The sequence below is a fragment of the Sminthopsis crassicaudata genome, chromosome 1 (assembly GCF_048593235.1).
Source record: "Sminthopsis crassicaudata isolate SCR6 chromosome 1, ASM4859323v1, whole genome shotgun sequence".
Lineage (NCBI taxonomy): Eukaryota > Metazoa > Chordata > Mammalia > Dasyuromorphia > Dasyuridae > Sminthopsis > Sminthopsis crassicaudata.
In genome coordinates this window covers 700,341,583-700,366,726 of record NC_133617.1, presented here as the reverse complement: position 1 = coordinate 700,366,726, position 25,144 = coordinate 700,341,583, and the positions used below count along the sequence as shown (strand labels likewise).

General features: G+C 38.4%; 1 long non-coding RNA gene across 1 annotated transcript; it reads left to right on the top strand.

The window, feature by feature from the left end:
• Window positions 1-1,310: 1,310 nt before the first annotated feature.
• LOC141555770 (uncharacterized) lies at window positions 1,311-18,785 on the top strand. The gene is made up of 4 exons (XR_012486339.1): window positions 1,311-2,464; window positions 2,797-2,935; window positions 4,371-4,540; window positions 18,005-18,785. It is a non-coding gene; the product is annotated as an uncharacterized LOC141555770 (long non-coding RNA).
• The last annotated feature ends 6,359 nt before the right edge of the window (window positions 18,786-25,144 follow it).

The following is a 25,144-nucleotide window of genomic DNA, read 5'->3' as shown; positions in this document are numbered from 1 at the left end:
CCCTCCAACTTTTGCCATTTTCCTTTTCTGTCATATTAACTTAAGTGAGACTTATGAAATGGTACCTCAGAGTTATTTTAATTTGCTTTTCTCTAATCAATAGTGATTTAGAGCACTTTTTCATATGATTATAAATTGCTTTGATTTTTTCATCTGAAAACTTTCTGTACATATTCTTTATGAATTATAGCATTATAAATTTGACTGTGTTCTCTATATTTTTGAGAAATGAGAACTTTATCAGAAAAACATGGTAAATGTCCCATCCTCCCCACCCCTGTTTCTGCTTTCTTTCTAATTTTGGCTGCTTTGGTTTTGTTTGTACGATTTTTTTTAATTCAATGTAATCAGAATTACCCATTTTATATTATGTGATGCTCTCTTTCTCTTGTTTGGTAATACAGTCTTTCTTTATCCACAGATCTGACAGGTAAACTAATCCTACACGGTCTTGATTTGCTCATATCATTCTTTTTATGTCTAAATCATGTTCCTTTTGACTTTATGGTATACACGGTGAATTATTGGTTTCTGCCTAGTTTCTGCCAAATTCCTTTCTACTTTTCCAGAAGTTTTTGTCAAATAGTGAGTTTTTATCCCCAAAATCTGGATCTTCATGTTTGTCAAACACTAGTTTACTATGGCCATATACTACTGTGTTTTGTATGTCTAATTTATTCTACTGATCTATCACTCTACTTCTTAACTAGTACCAAATTGTTTTGATAATGAGAACTTTGTAATATACTTTGAGATCTTTTTTCATGAGTTTTTCCATTAATTCCTTTGACATTCTTGACCAAAAAAAAAAAAAAAAAAATAACAAAATTCATCTGGAAGAACAAAAGGACATTCTTGACCTTTTGTTCTTCCAGATGAATTTTGTTATTTTTTTCTAGCTCTATAAAATAATTTTTGATAGTTTGATTGATATGACACTGAATGAGTATATTAAATTAAATAGAATTGTCATTTTTATTATGTTGGCTCAGCCTACTCAATGGCAATATATTTCTAATTGCTCATATCTGTCTTTATTTGTATGAAAAGTGTTTTGTAATTATGCTCATATAGTTTTGGGGTTTGTCTTGGCAGATAGATTCCCAAGTATTTTATATTGTCTGTAGCTATTGTAGCTATTTTAAGTGGAATTTCTCCTTCTACCACTTGCTACTGGATTTTGTTGGTAACATCCTGCAACTTTGCTAAAGTTCTTAACTATTTCTATTGGTTTTTCTTTGAATCTCTGGGATTCCCTATATTTATTATCATATCATCTGCAAAGAGTTATAGTTTTGTATCTATCCTCCCTGACTATTCTAATTTTTTTCTTCCTTTTGTATCCTTTTGTGTTTTGTTTCCTCATCACCTACTCTAAAGTTTGATACATAGTAGATTCTTAAATTCCATAAAATCATGACCAATTATTATCATTCTTTTGAAGTTAGGAGGCAAGAGTTACGAGTTCAGAGTTTCAGCTTTGCCACCAACTATGTAATCTTAGACAATAATAATAATGAGGATGAGAAAAATAAAAGCTGACATCGATATAAAGTTTCAAAATATGCTTTTCCTATTTGTCTCATCTAAACCTTACAACAACCCTGTGAAATGGGAGTTTTTAGGCTAAGGAAACAAAGCTATTAGTCTGGAGTTCCACAATAAATGTCTGAGAAAGAAGCAGGTTTTTGTGACTTTTGTGGCCCCACACTGTCTTATCCCTGGGCTCTAGTTTCCCCCATCACATACAATGGCAGAGTTGGACAAGCTACTTTCTCTGAGCCCTTCAGACCTGCCCCCTCTCCTAAGAAGCCCTCCTGTTATAGTCCCTGTCCCTGAAGACTGTTCACCCTCAGGAATTTTTCCCTAGGGTCCAGTTTAAATTCTTATTCCATTACTCCTAACTACAGAGGCAGCTTGGAGGTTTTACTTTTTGCTTGCTCTATGGATGATCTCAGCTAAGCCCCATCCCATTAGCTCACTGCCTCAGTTCTCCTCGCCCATAAAAGGGCACTTGGGGAGACTGTGCCCGGCATTCAAGCAGAGCCCTGAGATACTTCTGTGTTTCTCCGGTGCCCCCCAGCCTGGCAGGAATCATGCACCACCCCCTCCTTCCAACCCTCTCTCCTAGATATTTTGAGACCAGAGGCACGTTTGCTCTGCTGCTATCGGCCCTTTCCTTAGTCATCACTCAAACTAGCGCGTCAGATTTAGTTCCTATAATCTTGCCTCATGAATCATTTCCCAGGTTTCCCTAAAGCATGTTTATGGCTCCTCTCAGCACTCACTCTGCAGGTAGGCAGGCGGAACCCCATTTTCTAAGTAATAAAATCCTCTACCTGGGGCACAATCTGAGGCAAGATTCTCTTCCGCAAGGTCAGCTGGAAGCGAGCACATGCCTATTGTTATTTTTTGTCCTTCACTCCTGGCCTTGACATCAGGGAGCTGATGCCGTGACATGCAAGTGAGTTGGATTGTTGGATTGGATGGAGGGAGGGTTGTGCAAGGTCACCTAAAGTAAGGAAAGGAAAATTTGAGCAAACATGAGACCCCTCCCCTAATTTTTTTTAAAATAAAGGATCCCAGATTAACAGTTGAAAGGGACCTTAGAGGCCATCAATTAAAGGGCACCTCATTTTACAGATGGGAAAACTGAGGCAGAGAATAGGGCCATGAAGGTCATAAATCTGAGGTTGGATTTGAAACTAGGTTTTACTGACTCAAGCCCACTGACTGCCTTATGTATCACACTATTCTGCTTCATCTTCCCATTTTACTTTTTACTGAGTTCCACAGAAGGAGGACAGATGCAGAAAGACCAGATGTCTGCTCTTAGAGATCTCTAGAGAAAGAAGTAGAATAGCTTCCTGGAAAAGTAATGGATTCCCTTCCCTTCCCTTCACCTCACTGAAGAATTCAAAGCATTACCAATCAGGTAAGTTCTACTGATGCTTCTTTTCAGGTATACACAGTACTAAAATTCAAATAAAGATAACCTCCTTGATTTTTAAGGAATAAGCCCATGTGGTTATATTTCCCCTATTTCTAAGGAGTACTAAAAGCTCATATTTGCAATAGAAATTTGAGAACCAAGTGTCATCCTGGGAGTTATAGTTCAGGGGGATAAGTATTGTCCAATCCTAAGAGCCCTAAGAACAATTTGGAATTGCCATGATCTTTGATCATGAAGAAAAAATTAAATCCTGCCCCAGAATTCTTAAAGGGACACACAATTGAAACAGATGGAAAGGACGGAATATATATATATATATATATATATATATATATATATATATATATATATATATATATATATATATACATATATATATATATATATACACATTACATACATATATATGTATATATATTAGAAAGAGCAGTGATATCAACTGTGGGGGACAGCCTTCCCATTCCTGCCCAGAATTGATGAGTGGAGCTGGCAGGAATCAGCATCACAGAAGCAATGGCAAGAAAGGAGACGGTGAGAAACCCTTGGCCTCTTCCTAGTGACTAATCAGAGTAGAAGGCTAAGGCCTTCTACTAAGGCTGAACTTATCAGTTGTACTAACCTCTTCAAGAGATGAGGGAAGTTCATTGTTAGTTTTTTCCCCAAAGTCCCTTCCACTTACTTGCTCTATCAAGCCATAAACATTCCAATATATTTTGTTTACTTCTTCCATCTAAACATTTCCTATATCCTGATTTTTTTCCTCAGACAAAAATAAACCTGCTGACTTCTAATTTAAGTTAGAGCTGAGAAACAAACTTTTGCCTGCATGTCAGGAATTTTCATTACGGCTCTGTGTAAATGAGATCATACCGCTAACTTTTAGTTTGATAGTGTATAAGAGGTCATTATATATTCCTCCTAAGCTAATTGTTATAATATAGTAGGCGTGTCTAATTAAATCTGCAGAGAAAAAGAAGTTGAGGAAAGGGGATGGTAATGAGATTCTATAAGCTAACTGTATCTGACACAGTTGTATAACAAATATGTAGTAAACACCTTATATGGGCAATGCCTTCTGTAAGCATTAGGAATACAAAGATATAATGTAAAACAACCCCTACCCTCCATCAATCAATCAATCAACAAACATTGACTAAGAACAGGGGCTACAGAAGAAAAGATTAAATAGTCCTGCCCTCATGGAGATTACAGTCTACTAGAAGGACTCCCACATGTCCCCAAAGTCAGTGTAATATAATTTAAGGAGGGAGCAAACAACAACAATGAGGAGGTGAGGAGAATCAGAGAACAGTAGCTGATATCTCTATAGTGTTTTGCAGACATCATGTTGCATGTGCTTCGAACCTTAACCTTTGTGAGGTTACTTTCTGTTCCTTTTACTGCTGCCATTTTGCAGATAAAAATACTGGGACTCCAGAGTCATTAAGTGATTTGCCCATGGCCACCTCTATAACAGAAATGGAACTCAGATCTGTTTGTCTAGAAGTGGAATAGATGCCTGGAGAAGTAATGGATTCCCCTCCCTTTCCTTCTCCTCACTGAAGAATTCAAAGCATTACCAATCAGGTAAGTTCCACTGATGCTTTTTTATACACTGTACTAAATGGCCATTGGAGTTCCTTCCAAATGCACCAAACACATCTACTATATCTTGCTTCATCCATGGTTAAAAAAGAATAGCTAGCATTTATATAATAACCACAATGTGCCAGGACCTTGACAAATATTATCTCATTTGATCTTCATAACAACTCTGAGGAATAGATATTATTATTTCCATTTTACATATGAGAAAATTGAGGCAGAATACAGTTAAGTAACTTGTCAAGACAATATAGCTATTGGAGCAGGATTTGAATTCAGGTTTTCCTGATTGGGCCCAGAACTCTATTCACTATAATTCAGTGGTCCTCAAACTTTTTAAATAGGGGGCCAGTTCACTGTCCCTCAGACTGCTGGAGGGCCAGACTATAGTAAAAACAAAAGCTCACACTCTGTCTCCACCCCTCAGTCCATTTGCCATAACCCAGCAGGCCACATAAATGTCCTCAGAGGCTTCATCTGGCCCGCAGGCCATAGTTTGAGAACCCCTGCATATCATGTACCTAAAATTCTATAGCAAGTGACTCCTGAATCGAGCCTTCAAGCTAAGAATTCCAAGGAGAGACACTAAGAAGTGGCTGCATTTTAAGCGTAGCCTGATCACAGCCTGGATGGCAGATAGTTGGTGTGAGTTTCAGAAAAAAGCCAGGATTTAATGCAGTGCAGGGGACACAGTGATTAAATACTTGTAGATTGATTTGACTGGAATGTAGTAAAGAGGAGGCTATGAGCCGAATCTGGTACTGGGGAGTTTTCAGTGCAGGAGAAAGAATCAGAATATCATTCCAGAGGCAATAGTTCAATGCCTTGGATTAGTTTTTTTACCTCCCACTTAATATTATTTTTTCTCAATTACATGTAAAGATGGTTTTCCACATTCACTTTTATAAGATTTTGATTTTCAATTTTTTCTCCTTTCCTACTCTCCCCCTCTCCAGTATGACAAGCAATCTAATATAGGCTATCATAGTACAATCATATTAAATATATTTCTATATCAGTTATATTGTGAAAGAAGAAGCGAAAACAAAGAGAAGAAAAAAATTGAAGAAAAAAAGTGAAAATAGCCTGCTTTGATCTGTATTCAGACTCCATAGTTCTTTCTCTGGATGTAGATATCTTCCATCATGAGTCTTTTAGACTTATAGGAAGATTATCTTGGCAGCTGCCCAGAGATATGGATTGGATGTGGGGAGACCAATTAAGAGACAAGTACAATAATCCAGTTTTGGTGTGATTCCAGGACTAGAACCAGGGGAATGGACAGGCGAATCAAGAGAGAAAATGTGAAGAAGGTTATAAGGAGACATTGTTGAAGATTTGGCTGTGGATGGGTTTGGGGAGTAGGGAGGAAAGGAGATAGATGACTAGAAGAAGGATTCTGAGGATACAAAGCTGGGCGAGGAGAGGGATCATGGCAATCACAATAATAGCCAATATTTAGTGCTCTGAAGTTTACCAAGTACTTCATATGGATTGTATTATCTGACCCTCACAATAACCCAGTGAGGTTGCTGATATTGTTATTCTCATTTCACAGATTTGGAAACTGAGACTTAGGAATTCAATGACTTATATGTCAGAATATATATGTCAGAAGTTATATTCTGATCCAGCTCTAACCAATTACTGTGCAGGCTCCCTGAGCATTGTGCCCTAAGCCTCATGAGGCCATTAGGAAGAAAGTGCTTTTAAACTTCAGCGTGTTGTAGACATTCTAGTTATTAAGTAGTACAAACTTTATTATCCCTATTTTACAGAAGAAAAAAATAAGACTGAGAGAGAGAAAAACTTTCCCAGAATTGCACAGGTCTTAGGATTTGCAATAGGCTATTTTCAGCAATAAAGCTGGAATCCATACCTAGGTCCTCTGACTCTTGGGGAGTGCTTATTTCACAGCTGCCATAAAGATGGGGTTACAGAAGAGATGGTGAGTTTCCTTCCCAAGGGAAGTATCAGAAAACAGCTAGAGTGGAAGAAGACTTTGATATTTACTTGAACTTATTCTCCCCTTGGGAAAATTCTCTCTTCTGTTCCCCCTCTCATGTGACCTTGAAAAAATCACTTACTCTCAGTTTCCTTATTTGTAAAAATAAAATATTTGTTTTTGAAACTAAATCTATGGGTAGGCAAGGCAGGTAAGCTGCCTAAAGTACAAAATTTTAGGTGGGAAGGAGAGTAAAAGTCTCAATCAATGAGTTTTAATAATGCTTTTTAAAATCAATTCACATCTTTAAATTGTCAAGTGTCTATGATGTCTTATCATTCTGTGGATGTGATCCTGAATCTTGAGGGATATCCCAGCAGACCATGGGACTTTGAGAAATGTCCAGTGGGAGACTGGGTACCTGACATCTAAAGACCAGTTGATTCCTATTCCAAAGAGCCTTCTTACTAGATTGGGTGCAAAGTGATAAATTATTCAGCCACTAAGTTATGGAGGGGTTGTGATTTGCATGGAGCAGGGACTGGGATGGGGATGGGGATACAAAGCTTCATGTATTTAAGTCCTGAATTATAAAGATACCTATTTTAAAGCCATAAAGTTCTATGTGTATATTTCTCACCATTTTGCAGATGAGGACACTGAGACTCAGAAAATTTAGATGACTTGTCACATCTGTAAGATGGGAATAAAAATATGTGTCCTTGTCATTTGTCTCCCTGACCTTCACTTTCCTCATCTAGGAAATGAGGAGGCTTAATCAGGTGCTCCCTAAAGCCTCTTCAACTGTAAATCCATAATCTTATTATCTTTAAGATTTCTTCTAATTCTAAAATTCTCAATAGAACTCCAGTTCAGGAGGCTAACTGGCACAGGGGATAGCACTGGCCCTGGAGTCAGAAGGATATAAGTTCAAATATGGCCTCAGACACTAGCTGTGTGACCCTGGATAAGTCACTTAATCCTGACTGACTTCTTCCAAAAATTCAATTTACAAAATTTTAAATTTCAGAGCTCTAGTTCATCCAGGGGAATTATCAGACCCAAGGGTTTTTTCTCTTCTGCTGCACACCCCTAAATGCATCCAGTCATCCCTAGATTTAGTCTGCTGGCCTATGTTTAGGCAAAGAATCATAGCAAATGATTCCCTTGTTTCTTCTCTTATCTCTCTGTCTCTCCTTATAAGAAAAATGATGGCTGGATCATGTAGGGGCTCTTGACTTAGGTGGGTTGTCCCTGACTTTCATAAGATCATAATTTCAATTTGGTCTTTGCCTGAATAAGATTTTCCAGGATCCTACCTGAAGAGAGAGATCCTGCAGACAGGTACGTGGTGGAGTGAAAAGCAAGTGAGGGAATCCCAGAAGAATTAAAACTGGGACCTTAATATTTCTGAACCTTCTAGGTGAACTGGTTTGTTTACTTCTTCTGGGGAGATTCAGAAGTCCTAGGAAAGCTGGATGGAAAATAAGATGTTTAGTTTTAGGTTTTGCTTAAGAAGTAGAGTAGAGAGAGGTTAAGGGAATGTATAAATCTCTGTCTCCCTCCAAAATATCCACAATTCCCACAAAAATTTATTTAAGTTTATGTCAAGGAGTGAGTGATAAGGTCCTTAAAGCCATAAGGGACACAGGAAGATGAACTAGTAAAAATGACCTGGAAAGACATTCTAAAAACTAGATGACTTGGTTTGCTTGCCTTTATTCTTTTCCCAGAATATCCAGTATGAGGTTGTGCACATAGTAGGTGCTCAATAAACATTTGAGGCCAGAAAATGTTTAGAACATGATTTGTATCACTAATGAGCCAAAAAGAAATGAACACATCCCAGAGAAGGCTCTCAGAGGATCTTTCACCCTCCCTCTACAGCCTTTCTATTTCTGTCTGTCTCTGTCTCTATCTCTGTCAGCCTGTCTCTCTTTCTCCCTCCCTCCGTGTCTCTCTTTCTTTCTGTTTTTTATCTCTGTCTCCCTCTATCTGTCTCTGACTCTCTCTTTTTCTTTCTCTCTCTCCATTCTTCATTGTTTGTCTCTGCCTGTCTGTTTCTTTGTCTTCCCGTATTTCTCTCTGCCTCTCTGTATCTCTCTGTCTTTCTCTCTGTGTCTCTTTCCTCCTGTTTCTGTCTTTCTCTGTATCTCTCTGTAACTCTGTCTTTGTCTGTCTCTGTCTCTGTTTGTCTCTCTCTACCTCCCTGTCTGTCTCTTTGTCTCCTTGTCTCTCTGTATCTGTATTTCTCTATCTTTATCCCTCTCTTTCTCTTTCTCTTTATCTCTCTGTCTCTCCTTCCCCATCTCCATCTCTGTCTCTCTCTCTCTCTCTCTCTGTCCTTGTCTGTGTCTGTTTCTGTCTTTCTCTCTCTGTCTCCATCTATACTCTCCCATTTCTTTTTCTCTCTGTATGCTTATATCTCTATCTTTCTCTCTCTTTCTCCATCTCTATCCCCTTTTATTTCTGTCTTTCTGTCTCTGTCTCCCTGTATTTTTCTGTTTCTGTCTCTTTGTCTACCTGTCTCTCTGTCTCTGTATCGTTCTGTCTCTCCCCCCTTCCCCATCTCTTTCTCTGTATTTCCATTTGTCTCTCCTTCTCTCCTCCCCCATCTTTCTCTTAAGTCATTTTGGTTGGGAACTGTTCACAGATGAAAGAGCCAACAGATTAGTGAGGAGAGGAAGCCTGGAATCAAACAGAGGGAGTAAACTGATCCTACATCATGAGATTTAAAAGGTTGTTTTTGTTTTTAAAAACACACCTGGCCTGCCTAGCCTGCGTACTTTCCATCTTCCTTTTGCCTCCTTCCCATTCCTTTCTATGCCGCCCCCTCTCCCCCATTCCTTTCCTCCCTAATAGGAGAATGACAAAACAAATTGTGTTCTGCAAATTTAATAAGACAGGATTATTCATCAAGAAATGGCGAATGTAGGAAATTTAGGGTTAGATGGGAAGATGTGCATGAAATAATCAGACTCAGAAGAACAATTGACAGTGACTCTAGCAACAATGTGAATGCCATCTGACTAAAGTGGGAACTCACAGTAATTAGCATGGCGGCTAGAGTATGGGATTTGCAGTCAGGAAGATTTGGCTTCAAATGCTGCTGTAGACATTGTCTGTGTGACCCTGGATAGGTCAATTTACCTGTCTGGACATCAGGAAAATGAAGGGTTTGAGTTCTATGACTTCTAAAGTCCTTTCCACGTCTAAATTTTCTCTTCTGTGATAATTTCTTTTTTTATTAAAGGTTTTTATTTTCAAAACACACGCTGAAATAATTTTCAACATTCACCCTTGCAAAACCTTGTGTTCCAAATTGTTTTCCCCCCTTCCTTTATCCTTATTCCGCTCCCCTAGGAGTGGCAAGTAATCCAATATATATTAAACATATATAATTCTTCTATACATATTTCTATACTTATTACATGCTGCACACACACACACAAATCATATCAAAAAGGAAAAAAACGAGAAAGAAAACAAATTGCAAGCAAATTACAACAAAACAGGGAAATGCTATGTTGTGGTCCACACTCAGTCCTCACAGGCTCTCTTTGGGTATAGATGGCTCTCTCGATCACAAGACCATTAGAACTGGCCTGAATCATCTTGTTGCTGAAAAGAGCCACGTTCATCAGAATTGATCATCATATAATCTTGTTGTTGCCATGTATAACGATCTCCTGGTTCTGGTCATTTCACTCATCATTAGTCTCTCCAGACCTCTCTGAAATCATCGAGCTGGTCATTTCTTACACAACAATAATATTCCATAACATTCATAGACCATAACTTATTTAGTCATTCCCAATTGATATCCATCCACCCAATTTCCAGTTCTTTGCCACTATAGAAAGGGCTATTAGAAACATTTTTGCACAAGTAGGTTATTTTCCTTTTTTCAAGATCTCTCTGGGATACAGGCCCAGTAGAGACATTGCTTGGTCAAAGAATATGCAAAGTTTGAGAGCTTTTGGTCATAATTGTTTAAATGGATAATTGCCCCAGAAAATAGTGAAACATACTGTCATTCTATACATATACACTTAAAACATAGAAGTAAGGGACTAATGCTAAAGGGGAAATAATGGATAAGGCAGCTGAGAAGAAGCTGGGCCTGGAGCCAAGGAGAATTGAAGTCAAATCTATACTCAAACATTTACTGGAGATGTGACCTTAGGCAAATCACTTAGTCCTGTTTGCCTCAGTTTCCTCATCTGTAACTAATTGAATAAGGAAATAGCAAACCACTTGAGTATCTTTGACCCCAAATGGAGTCATAAAGTTAACTGAACAACAAAAATTCCTTTCCTAAGATAATGATGAATGTTGGAGGGGATGTGGGAAAACTGGGACACTGATACATTGTTGGTAGAATTGTGAATAAATCAAACTATTCTGAAAAGCAATTTGGAATTATGCTCAAACAGTTATCAAACTGTGCAGGCCCTTTGACACTTAGCAGTGTTTCTATTGGGATTATATCCAAAAGAGATCTTAAAGAAGGGAAAGGGACCTGTATGTGCAAAAATGTTTGTGGCAGCCCTCTTTATAGTGGCCAGAAACTGGAAATTGAGTGGATGCCCATCAATTGGAAAATGGCTGAATAAACTGTGGTATATGAATATTATGGAATATTATTGTTCTGTAAGAAATGACCAACAGGATGATTTCAGAAAGGCCTGGAGAGACTTACATGAACTGATGCTGAGTGAAATGAGCAGGACCAGGAGATCATAATATACTTCAACAACAATACTGTATGATAATCAGTTCTGATGGATGTGGCTCTCTCCAACAATGAGATGAACCAAATCAGTTCCAATAGAGCAGTAATGAACTGAACCAGCTACACCCAGCGAAAAAACTCTGGGAACAGAGTGTGGAACACAACATAGCATTTCCATGCTTTCTGTTATTGTTTGTTGCATTTTTGTTTTCCTTCTCAAGTTTTTTTTTTCTTTCTTTCTAGATCTGATTTTTCTTGTGCAGCAAGATAACTGTATAAATATGAATACATATATTGTGTTTAACATATACTTTAACATTTTTAACATGTATGGGACTACCTGTCATCTAGGGGAGGGGATGGGGGGAAGGAGGGGAAAAGTTGGAACAGAAGGTTTTGCAGGGGTCAATGTTGAAAAATTACCTGTGCATGTGTTTTGTAACTAAAAAACTATAACAATAATAATAATAAAATTCCTTTCCTATCTAACACTGTATGATTCTAAGAATTAAAAATCCAAGCACACAAGCTGGGCCACATAAAGGGGTCAGCAACCACAAGAAGACCACGATATATATAATAATTAGACCCTTGTGCCCTAGTCACAGTGAGCTCTTTATACCTTAGCTGGGGTAGGAAACACTCCCAGACTTGGAACACATTGATTTGCCTGGCCTCGAGGTTCATTATACCAGGCAGCTCTATACTTCCACTTCAAATACCTGGAAGGGGCAGACACTATGGGTGCCTGTAGGTTGGGGTTAGGGAGATGAGAGCAGGAAGGTCAGGAGTCTTCCTATTTTGTCAGGTCTTGATGTATAATCATGGTGACAGATCTTGGCCTCCAGAATAAAAAAGGAAAAAAAAAGCATCTGGCTCCTCTCATTAGAGAAGTGAGAAACTACAGAATATGAAGCAAATGTGGTTCGATGTGGCGATATGTTGGCTACTTTTACAGACCTGTCTTCCCTTACCTTTTCTTCTGAGGGAAAGTTCACTGGGAAGGAGGTAGGACAGGAGGGATCTATCCAAAAATAACTATCATATAAAAGCAGTAGATGTCAGTATTTTTGAAAATGATGCATGCTATACTTCCAAGAGACTTAGGTTGGAGAATTGGGTATGAAGAGCATACAGTATGAGGTTACTATACTTCTTGGAAAAAGTACTAGTGTAATAAAGTTTGTTTTAGCAACTCTCACTTCTATTGGAAGTAATGAGAGCTAATCTACATTGAGGTACCTTTATCATACACGTCTCTAAGTAGGTATATCATCATCATCATCATCATCATCAATAATTTATGTAGTTTTTACAAAAGAAGGTAAGTGCTATAATTATCATCCCTTTTTTATATTGAAGAAACAAGTTAAGTGACTTGCCCAGGATCACACTGCTATTAAGTATTTGAAGCTGGACTGGAACTTAGGTCTTTTTGACTCCAAATTCAGTGCTCTAACCATTAGTCATTTATGTGACTCCATCAAGCCACTCCTGTTTCTGGTTTCAGTGTCTTTTTTTTTTAATTTATTTTTTTAATCAAATGAGGAATTGACTTAGATAATCTCTAAGGCTCTCTTTATTCTATAACTTCCTGGTCTAGGTTTTCTTTGTCTAGATCAGATAACCATTGGAATGTGACTGACAATTAAACAAACATTTATTATATTAAGGTAATGATAGGTCAGAGGTGAGTAGGTGGTACCATAGTACACAGATCTGCAGTCAGGAAGAACTGAGTTCAAGTCCAGCCTCAAACTCTTCCTAGCTGCATGGCCACATACCATAAATCACTTATCACTTATTTCAATTCTCCCCTTTGCAAAATCTAGCATAGAAAATTAGAATGTCCAGAGATGCAGAGGTTTTTGTTTTGTTTTGTTTTTTCCCTGATATGTGGGGAAGAGAGATGTGAATAAAAGGGGATATCTTGTTATGGATTCTATTACTTAGGAGCAGATTCTACAATTGAAAATCTAGAATGGGGAGGTTAAAAAGAATCAGAGACTGAGGTAAAATAGTATTCAAACAGACTGAGAATCGGGAACTGGATAGTAAGATAAATTGGACAGGGAAGAGAAGGACATTAGGAAAATGCAGGTGTATAATTCAGGTAATAGAAACTATAATGTCAAGGACACAGAATTAGGATCATAAAGTCATAGATTAAGAGTACAAGAGATCAGAGTCCACTCATTACATTTCCCTTATTTTACAGTAAAAACAAACAACAACAACAACAAAAAACAAAACAAAACAAAAATACAAACCCTGAAATCCAGAGGGATGAAGCAATGTGGGAGACAATCTTTTTTTTTTTTTTAATTTTTTATTATATATATATATATATATATATATATATTTTATAATATTATCCCTTGTATTCATTTTTCCAAATTACCCCCCCTCCCTCTGTTCCCTCCCCCCGATGACAAGCAATCCCATACATTTTACATGTGTTACAATATAGTCTAGGTACAATACATGTGTGTGAATATCATTTTCTTGTTGCACAATAAACATTAGAATCCGAAGGTACATGCAATCTGGGCAGACAGATATTAGTGCTAACAATTTACATTCACTTCCCAGTGTTTCTTCTCTGGGTGTAGCTACCTCTGTCCATCATTGATCAACTGGAAGTGAGTTGGATCTTCTTTATGTTGAAGATTTCCACTTCCATCAGAATACATCCTCATACAGTATTGTTGTTGAAGTGTATAGTGATCTTCTGGTTCTGCTCATTTCACTCAGCAACAGGTCATGTAAGTCTCTCCAGGCCTCTCTGTATTCCTCCTGCTGGTCATTTCTTACAGAGCAATAATATTCCATAACCTTCATATACCACAATTTACCCAACCATTCTCCAACTGATGGACATCCATTCATCTTCCAGTTTCTAGCTACAACAAAAAGAGCTGCCACAAACATTTTGGCACATACAGGTCCCTTTCCCCTCTTTAGTATTTCTTTGGGATATAATCCCAGTAGTAGCGCTGCTGGGTCAAAGGGTATGCACAGTTTGATAACTTTTTGGGCATAATTCCAGATTGCTCTCCAGAATGGCTGGATTCTTTCACAACTCCACCAGCAATGTATTAGTGTCCCAATTTCCCCACATCCCCTCCAACATTCATCATTATTTGTTCCTGTCATCTTAGCCAATCTGACAGGTGTGTAGTGGTATCTCAGAGTGGTCTTAATTTGCATTTCTCTGATCAGTAGTGATTTGGAACACTCTTTCATGTGAGTGGATATAGTTTCAATTTCTTCCTCTGAGAATTGTCTGTTCATATCCTTTGACCATTTATCAATTGGAGAATGGTTCAGTTTCTTATAAATTATGGTCAGTTCTCTATATATTTTGGAAATGAGACCTTTGTCAGAACCTTTGTTTTTAAAAATATTTTCCCAATTTGTTACTTCCCTTCTAATCTTGTTTGCATTAGTATTATTTGTACAGAAACTTTTTAGATTGATGTAATCGAAATCTTCTATTTTGTGATCAATAATGATCTCTAGTTCTCCTCTGGTCATAAATTCCTTCCTCCTCCACAAGTCTGAGAGGTAGATTATCCTCTGTTCCTCTAATCTATTTATTATCTCCCTCTTTATGCCTAAATCATGGATCCATTTTGATCTTATCTTGGTATATGGTGTTAAGTGTGGATCCATATCTAATTTCTGCCATACTAATTTCCAGTTTTGTGGGAGACAATCTTGAGAAGCAATCCAGTCCCTCTTCCTCATCTCCCACATTCAATAGATCATGAATCTGCCATCTTGAATTCTATTTGGACAGCTTCTTTCTCCTTCTCTCTACTCATGTTGCCACTGTCCCAATTCAGGGACACTGGCACAGGATCGCCCAGCATGGCGTGCCCTCCTCAGAGAAGTTGCTGTGCTCTATAAGCAAAGCAGAATTGAATTAGCCCAAAAGAAATGTGAGATACACAAAATTAATTTGTGTCCAACCTGGGGCATAGCACTCTGAGCTCATATTGGTCTGGTCAGCCAGTTAGACACACTGTAACTCAACTCTAACATAGTGATGTTATTTTGGTCCTCTTTGAAAACGAAGAACAACAACCAACCAGCCAAGTAAATCATTACCTGGACTGTCCCAGCATCCTCACTCTTCTCCCTACCGCCAATCTTGATCCTTTCCAACCTATTCTTTACATAAAAATCAAACTCATCTATTTCCCTACCCTTGACTGAGACCCTTGAGTAGCTCCTTAGTGGCTTTGGATAAGTTCAAAGCCTATCATCTAGCATCCTCCATAATATGGCTCCCATGTTTCACATCCCTCCCTTTTGCCACTCTGTGGTCCAGCTCCCATCACAACCCCATATAGGATCTTCTAACTGAATGTGTGTGTGTGTGTGGGGGGGTGAAATTATGATTTATTATCAGTAAATGTTCAATTTGTATATCTATTTAAATACTCCAGGTCACATAAAAATTTCTAAGGTGAAAAGGGTTTGTAAGTAGAAAAAGTTTAAGAAGCCTTGGTCTAGTCAAATTAAAATCTCTGTTCCCTGAACTTGACATTCCACCTCCAACCATCATCCATTTTCTAGGCTACTTGCCATGCCTAGAATGCACAACCTCCTCATTTTTGTCTTTCTAATTCTTTTCTCAAGGCTCAGCTCAGGTGCCCCCTTCTCTGGGAAGCTTTCCTTGATTCTTCTCTTCTTCCAGCTGCAAAAGTTGGCTCCCTACTCAGATTCTCTTACTATATCTGACCTTTGTTTCCATCTCTTTCTGCCTGAGGTCAGTGACTTTGAAAACTACAAGGCTGAGAGGACACAGTAATGATCCCCAGTTATCTGAAGATGAAATATTATTTCTGACTGTTCTATTTCTACATAGGACACAAAAGCTTGGAGGGAGCCCAAACTGAAGCAGGAGTGTTCAGTGTGATAAAGAGGAGTTTTCTGTAAGGAATCAGATCGTGGAATAGGTTGTAAATATCCCACCACAAATTGTAGTCAGTCTACCTATCTTGTCTTATCTACCAACTACTAGATAAAGAACTTTTTGAGGCAAGTGACTTGTTCAGGGTCTTGAAATCAATAAATATCAAAGATGGAATTTGAAATTGTGGTCTTCCTGACTCCCACCTCAGCCTGACTCTCTGCATCCTGCTACCTCGATGGGGTGTGTTATTGGAGAGGAAAAGGGATCTCTTTTTCTAGAAATCTTCCAAAGAAGGGTATGTTTTTGCTTGTCTCAGGGACTTTAGATGAAACTCCCAGCATGCCCAGGGAATGGAAATGATGACTTTTTCAGGAATCATTTGAGAACAATAAAAATGGAGCCAGATTCTGACCTTGGTTACTCAATCTAACACATGTGTCAACAATGGAGAGCTGGAAAGGGTCCGTGCACCTGTTTGTGAACACTGTCCACTCATTACCACACCCTAGAAAGAATGAGACCTGCTCTTTTGCCCTTTGGAGAGTGCTTTCATCTCTCGATTTTGCAGATTTTGGTCTTGAACTGATGGGGAGGTTGGAAAACCAAGAAATTAAGTACCTGCCTGGGATGCTTTGGATTAGAACAAAAAGTTCCCAATTCTCAAATTCTGTTTTTGGACCTGGAACCCATGATTTTCCTCCCTCCGGCTAATACTTTGGGTGACTAACACCCTGGTTCTGCTTTCCAGGAACTACATGGGTGGGGATGAGGGTGGGGAACTCAAATTATTCCATTGTCAAATCAACATGAGGAGTGTAACTTTTGTTCTAATTTAGCACGGAGAACTCTACAGCCGCCAGTCCCCCTAGAAGTTCAGTGCTGTTTTCCGAGTCAAAGATACCCCTGGAATACTCAGAATAGTAGGGAAATGGAGTGATTGAGCCTGTAGCAAATCTGAGACAGGTTGAGGCAGTGAGGCAAGGAATCATACCAGTACAAGCACATGGAGGACCACTGAGTTCGACCTTTGTTTTATGGAGGGGAAAATGAGAAATGACCTAGTTGCTTGTGTGACAAGTCACACAGCAAATTCACAGGAGATCCAGAACTACAACCCTAACTTTCAGCTTTAGCATTCTGTGTCCTGAAGTGCCTTTGAACTCCAACATTCTAGGTTGATCAGACTCTCATTCTGCATATATAGAGTAAGTATTCCACTTTGTGGATCAAGAATTATGAGAATTCTCTCTCTCTGACCTCCAATCCTTCCATCCCTCAATCTCATCTTCACCTTTGCCATGATCCCCATCGCTCAATATACTCCCCCACCATGATTTCTGCTGTAACTACTCTGCTCTCCACTCCCAGGCCTGAAAGCTAGTTTACCAGCCCTAATTTTACACTGTTTGCTACTTGCAAATCTCTTGCCCTTTCATTTTATTATTCCTCATGCCTTGTGTAATGAGAGACTGGCCATTGAGTCCGGTTCTCAAGAGCACGTGCACAGTGGCTCTGAGGCAATCCCCATTTGGACTTTAGAGTTTGCAAAGTTGTGGCATTAGTGGGTTCCAGTAAGCTTACCACTAGATGAAGAAGAGCTGTTTTGATTGGATAGTTAGTCTGAATGGCATTCAAAGGCACTAGGTAAATAGAACCTGCCCTCTTTTCCCTTTGGTGTGTATCCTTCCTGCCTGGTGATATTCTGATGAGAGAGGAGAGATCTTTCTAGAGGGAGGAGAAGCCTTAGCCACTCTCTATCCAAGGCTATTCAGGATCTGTGAATATGGGCCTTGATTCTTTTCCATGGCATTTTGTGTGTTTGTGTATTTTCTTTTGTTTTAGGTAAAAAAAGATTGGAGTCTATGATCCTGTGAATTTCTAAGGTCCCGAGAATAAGCCACAAGCAGCAGAGTTGAGGTTGGAGTTTGCAGCCAGCTGGTCCATCATTGAGCGACATTTGGGATTCATCCAAGTGGTACCTGAGGTACCAAGGTTCATGCAGCAATGATGCTGAATTTGGAAATGAAAGTGGCAGGATCAATGCTATGTAGAAGCATCATTAAGTCTGAGCCCACACTCTTCAGAGACCAATGGCAATATAAGTGCTGAGGAAAAAAATGTATTTCCATTATTGCCATATTTTTCAGATAAATATCTCTTTGTAAAAGCTATTTTAAATTTTTATTTGTTTTTTGGGTTAATCTGATGTTAATTGATTAAATGAAACTGGATTGCTAGTTAACAATAGGGAAACCATGCAGAATGGGGATTAAAGATAATATCATTAGAGAAGAGATATCCTAACTCCTCCAGGGTACCCCCTAGAAACTAGAGGGTAATATAGTAATCTTGCTCTGGAAGAATGAAGCCAAGGTATTCACCACACTTACAGAAGCCTAAACCTGTATTACACCCAGCTCCTACTTCCGCTACTTCTATTCACTGGGCTATTTAAGGCATTAGTATGCAGAGGTACTGACTGGATCCACAATACATTTACATAATTTCACCTGAATCCACCACAAGACAATTTCCTTTTGCTTAACTATTTTTCTCTCTTAGTTCCTATAGCCTGCTTCTCCTCAGATCTCCCACCCTAGTCCCTTCTCCCTCTATTAAAGACCTTGCCTGTATTTAATTTTTTATTAAAACTTTTTATTTACAAAACATATGCTTGGGTAATTTTTCAACACTGACCCTTGCCAAGTCTTGTTCCAAATTATCTCCTCTTTCTCCCCCACTCCTTCCCCTAGATGGCAGGAAGTGCAATATATGTTAAATATGTTAAAATATATGTGAAATCCAATATATGTATACATATTTATATAGTTGTCTTGCCCTGCAAGAAAAATCAGATCAAGAAAGAAGACAGAAAAAAACTGGGAAAAAAAACAAAATGCAAATAAATAACAATAGAGGGAATGAGAATGCTATGTTGTGGTCCACACTCTGTTCCCAGGGTTTTCTCTCTGGGTGTAGATGGTTCTCTTCATCACTGAACAATTGGACCTGGTTTGTATCATCTCATTGTTGAAGAAAGCCATGTCATCAGAATTGATCATAGTATATTCTTGTTGACAGGTGCAATGATCTCCTGGTCCTGCTCACTTCACTCAGCATCAGTTCATGTCAGTCTCTCCAGGACTCTCTGAAATCCTCCTGCTGGTCGTTTCTTATAGAACAATAATATTCCACAGTATTCATATACCATAACTTATTCAGCCATTCTTCAATTGACGGGCATTTATTCAGTTTCCAGTTTCTAGCCACTACAAAGAGGGCTGCCACAAACATTTTTGCACATACGGGTCTCTTTCCCTCCTTTAATATCTCTTTAGGATACAAGCCCAGTACAAACACTGCTGGGTCAAAGGGTATGCAGTTTGACAACTTTTTGAGTATAGTTCCAAATTGCTCTCCAGAATAGCTGGATCTGTTCACAGTTCCACCAATAATGTATCAGTGTCCCAGTTTTCCCACATCCCCTCCAACATTTATAGTTATTTGTTCCTATCATCTTAGCCAATCTGAGAGGTGTGTAGTGATACCTCAGAGTTGCCTTACTTCGCATTTCTCTGATCAATAGTGCCTGTTCTTTATTTAGAAGATTGAAGCCATTCATTGTAACTCTCTTAAAACAACAAAAATCTCTCCCTCAACCCTCGATATAATTTAATATTTTCTCCTTATTAATCTGTCTGATAAAGAGGTGATTCTCCTTGCCAAAATCACATATTCTCTCCCCATTTATGCTCTTGTTCCTATCATTTTCCTCCTTCCCTGGAAAAGTACTCCTACAATAAGCCCATGCCTCCCTTTTCTCATCTTCCTGCTCCCTAAAAATCTGTCCAATTCTTTCCTCCTCCATCTGCCTAGTTGGGCAGCACAGGAGAAGATATGAGGCTGCTCTCACACAATTAATAGTGCTCTGTTACCCAAGTACAATCTCTGTCTGCCTCAGTTTCCTCATGTATAAAATAACAATAGTACTTATATCCCTGGTTTGCTATAAGGATAAATCTGATCTTATCTGTAAAGCATTTAGCACAGTGCCTGGAACTTACGAGTCACATCACAAATCCTTGTTTCTTTCCTTTCTCCATCCTTAAAAATGTTCATTTGGCCATACCACCCTATATCTCTTCTGCCCTTCACAATCAAATTCCTAGAAAAAGCTGCCAATAGTGTCCCCTCCATTTCCTCTCCAATCACATCTGATTACTAATCTTATCATTCAATTGAAACTCCTCTCTTTAAACCATGGAACAATTAAACCCTTAATTGTCAAAATCTAATGACCTGTTCTCAATCCTCATCCTTTTCAACCTCTGAGTAAGATTTGGTATTGTTGATTACCTTTTCTTTTTGGACTCAAATTCCTCTCTGGGTTATCATGACATTACTCTTTCTTGATTCTCCTTTTCTGAACATTTCTTCTCAGTTTCATTTGATATATCTTCCCCCATCTCTAGCCCTTCTAACATAACTACATATGTTTGTACTCTATGGCCCATCTTTGGCCCGTAATCTCATTTACACATATTGATGGCTTCCATTGATTCAATGATTACCCTTATCCAAATGATTCTCAGTTCTGTATATTCAGCCTAGACTCTCTCCTGAGCTCTAAATCCATATCACCATCTCTCTATTGGGTAGTTCCAAATAAATGTCTCATGGGTATTTCAAATTTGAAATGTCCCAAATAGAACTCTTTGTTTTTCCTATAAAGCATACCTCTTTGACAAACTTGCTTATTTTTTCAAGGTACCCACCATTCTTCTAGGCAGTTTACAGTCTTGGAGTCATGTTCAACTCTTTGGTCTCCCTCACTTATTGAAGCTACCTTTCCAATCTTTTTCACTTCCCCTTCTCATTTACACTGCCCCCATGCTCACTGTGGCTCCCATTACCTTTCATCTAGACCAATGCAATAATCTCCTAATTGATCTCCTTGACTCTAATTTCCACTTCTCTAATCTATTCTCCATACAGTTGCCAAAGTCATATTCCTAAACTGCAGGTCAGACCACCTGGCCCCCATGCCCATTAAGCTTCCTATTGCTTCTAGGACAAATGTTTCTGTTTGACATTTTTGATCCTTCACAATCTGGCTCCTGTTTTCTTTCCCAGACTTGTTAAACATTATTCCTTACATCTTTTATGCTCCAGCCAAGTCAGCCTTTTTTTCTGTTCCCTTTCATAATGAATAATAAGTAGTATTTATATTAAGATTTTCAAAGTCCTTTACAAATGTTGTTTCATTTCATCCTTACAACAATTTGGGGAGATAGGTGTTATTATCCTCATTTTATAGAAGAGGAAACTGAAAGAGACAGTGGTTAAGTGGCATATATCCCCGAGGGTCACCCAGCTACTAACTCTGAAGCCAGATATTAACTCTTCTTGAAAGCTGTCTGAGGATCATAATACCAAAAAAAAAAAATCCTTTTGTTCACTTTTTCCAACTTCACCTACTCTCCAAACTCCTTTTTCTCTATGTTTCAGCAGGCTTCTTATCCTGGAAAGTCCTTCCACTCCTGAGACCCCTCCTTCTGACTGGTCATTTCCTCTTAGATCCTTCCTTTTTAGGATGGGCCCCCGGAACCAAACAGGTTCCCTGCCTCGTTTATCTTGGAGGCTCTACTGTTTTGTTTAAATAATAGCTTTTTATTTTCAAAATAATGTTTTCAACATTCATCCTTGTAAAACGTTGTGTTCCAAATTTTTCTACTTTCCTTTCCCTACCCACTACCATGGACAGTAAATAATCCTATATATGTTAAACATGTGCAATTCTTCTATACATATTTTCACTTTTGTCATGCTGCACAAGAAAAATCAGATCAAAAAGGGAAAAAATGAGAAAGAAAAAACAAGCAAGTAAACAATAACAAAAACAAAAAGGTGAAAATACTATGTTGTGATCAACATTCAGTCCAGACAGTCCTCTCTAGAGGCTCTCTCCATCACAAGTCTGTTAGAATTTCTGATTTCTGACTTCTTTCCCCACCTCCTCAGAGGAGTACCTCTCCCACTTTTCAGCCCTCCCCCTTTTTGTCATATTAACTCATTAGAATGTAAGCTTTTTGAAGGCAGAAACTTTCTTTTTACTTCTAGTTGTATTCTGAAACATTTAGCACAATAGCTGACACTCAGTAGACCTTGTTGACTTGACTTGAACACCATTCTGGTTAGTCATTAATTCTTCCGGTTCTTAAGTCAATTAGAATACTACTAGTCACTTCATAGTCCCTTAGTCACTCAAGGCTAGAAAGCAGATATAGCAAGGCCTCCAACTTTGGCTCAAAATGAGGTAGAGGATATTACCAATGCCATATATAATCTGCCAGGAGATTATACTCACATAGCACTCCCCAAGGACTGGGCCCTGATTGGCTAGTCCACCATCATATAAAATTGTTTCTTGTCTTACTATTCTAAATCCTAAAGTTCCTTTAAATGCTAGCATCTTAAATTCTAAAGCCCATCTTACTTTCAGAATTTTGTAATCTACACTATATTACACACCTCTCAGATTGGCTAACATGACAGGAAAAGATAATAACAAATATTGGAGGGGATGTAGGAAAACTGGGACACTAATACATTATTGGTGGTTCTGATTTGGAACTATGTTCAGAAAGTTATCAAACTCTCCATACCAGTGTTTCTACTGGGCTTATATCCCAAAGGAGGGAAAGGGACCTACATATACAAAAATGTTTACAGCAGCCCTTTTTGTAATGGCAAGAAACTGGAAACTAAAAGGATGTCCATCAGTTGGGGAATGCTGAGTAAGTTATAGTATATGAAGATAATGAAGATATTATTCTATAAGAAACAATCAGCAAGATGATTTTAGAAGGAAACTTACATGAACTGATGCTAGGTGAAATAAGCAGAACCAGGAGATGGTTGTACACGGCAATAACAAGACTATACCATGATCAATTCTGATAGACTTGGTTCTTTCCAATAATGAGATGATTCAAACCAGTTCCAATGATCTTGTGATGAAGAGAGCCTTCTGCACCCAGACAGAGGATCATGGGAGCTGAGTGTGAATCGCAACATAGCATTCTCACTTTTTGTTATTTGCTTGCATTTTATTTTCTTTCTCATTTTTCCCCCTTTTTGATTTGATATTTCTTGTGGAAATGTGTATACGTATATTGAATTTAACATAAATATATCATATGTCTAACATATATTGGATTATTTGCCATCTAAGAGTGGGGATGGGGGAAAGGAGGAGAAAATTTGGAACACAAGGTTTTGTAAGGGTCAATGTTGAAAAATTATCCTTGCATATGTTTTTAAAATAGAAAACTTTTTTTTTTTTTTTTTTTTTTTTTTTTTTTTAATGATACAATGATGAAAGTGCTGAATTTGGAATCAAAGGTCCCTGGACCTCAGTTTCCTCCTCTGCAGAAATGAGTGATGTCCTGACATTCTATGTTCTAAAACTTCTTCCAGCTCCAGCATTCAATGCTAGAAGGTCCTTACCAGCTCTGGCAATCCAGTGATTTTATGATTCAGTTCACGTCAATTCTCAGAAGAATTTAAGCTTTCCCCAATGAACAATAGGAGAAGCGGACACAGCCCTGGCCTGGAGCAACAGAAGATAGGATCTTCATTCTGTATGGGTGTGTTTAACACCCACAGACCTACTCCCTGCCTGATGGAAAAGCCAGCCAACTCTGGGCTTGCCTGTTGTTTATAACCTTGCTTCTGTACCAAGTTCCACCAAAGCTCCAACAAACCCTTCTCTGCCATTTTGTGTTCTGTGTATAAAGGTCACTGGCATCACAAAAAATATTATTGCAGCCTGAGCCTGTTAGCTTCCTCCCTGTCTCTTCCCTCTCCCCAACTCCCTTCCCCCCATCATTTTGTTATAAAAGCCATTTCTGGGGCAGGAAGTAGGAGGGGCAGTGCCCTACTGAAAGGAGAGGACCGGATATCTAAGCCTGCACACCACAATTGGGTTGGTGATGACAGACCTCAGTTTTAGTTCCAGCTCTGCTACTGACTTGTCTGGTGACCTTAGTCAAGTCACTTCACTTGTCTAGCTTTAGTTTCCTCCATAAATTTAAGGAAATTAAACAAAAGCATCTCCAACCTTCATATTCCAGGACAATTGATTTTATAACTCTGACATGTGGAGAAGCAGAAGAAATTGGGGGAAGGGGGAGAAAAAGATGCTTGAGCTAACCATAGAATGAACCATTAGGAATGGGTGGTGATAATCACTTATTTATTAAACACCCATTATAAGATAGGCACTGTGCTACAGACTTGAGAAATGTTCATTCACCCAACAAATATATCTTGATTTTGTTGAGTTTTTTCAATCACATCTGACTCTTTATGTACCCTTTTGGAGTTTTCTTGGTAAAGATAACTGGAATGGTTTGCCATTTCCTTCTCTAGTTCATTTAACTGAGTAAACTGAGGCACACAGGTTAAAGTGACTTGCCTAGGGTCACACAGCTGGGAAGTATCTGAGTTCAGATTTGAACTCTCAAAGATTCTGACTAGATCCAGCACTATCCACTGTGCTCTCCTCACAGCCATATATGTTGAACATCTGCTATGTAAAAACCCTTTGGTAAATACAAAGCTAGATAAAGTACAACCACTTCTCTCTTGGAGCTTATAATCTACCTGGAGAAATAATCACCAAGAGCTAGAATGTTAAAAATAAAGAGTATGAACTATTCAATTCACAATATTATAGTACTTTAAGATTAAAAAAAAATTATACAGTAGGTCAGAGAAGGGAGAAATTTGAAAATATTGACATTGATAGGGCCCTGAGGGAAAGGAGAGTAGATTCTTTTAATTTCAGCCCTTGGTTTTTTTTTTTTTTTAATTTTAATCTTAATTTAATATTTTATTTTCTCCAATTACATGTAAAAAATAATTTTCAATATTCTTTTAAAAATTGAATTTCATATTCTCTCACTTTCTTCCCTCTCC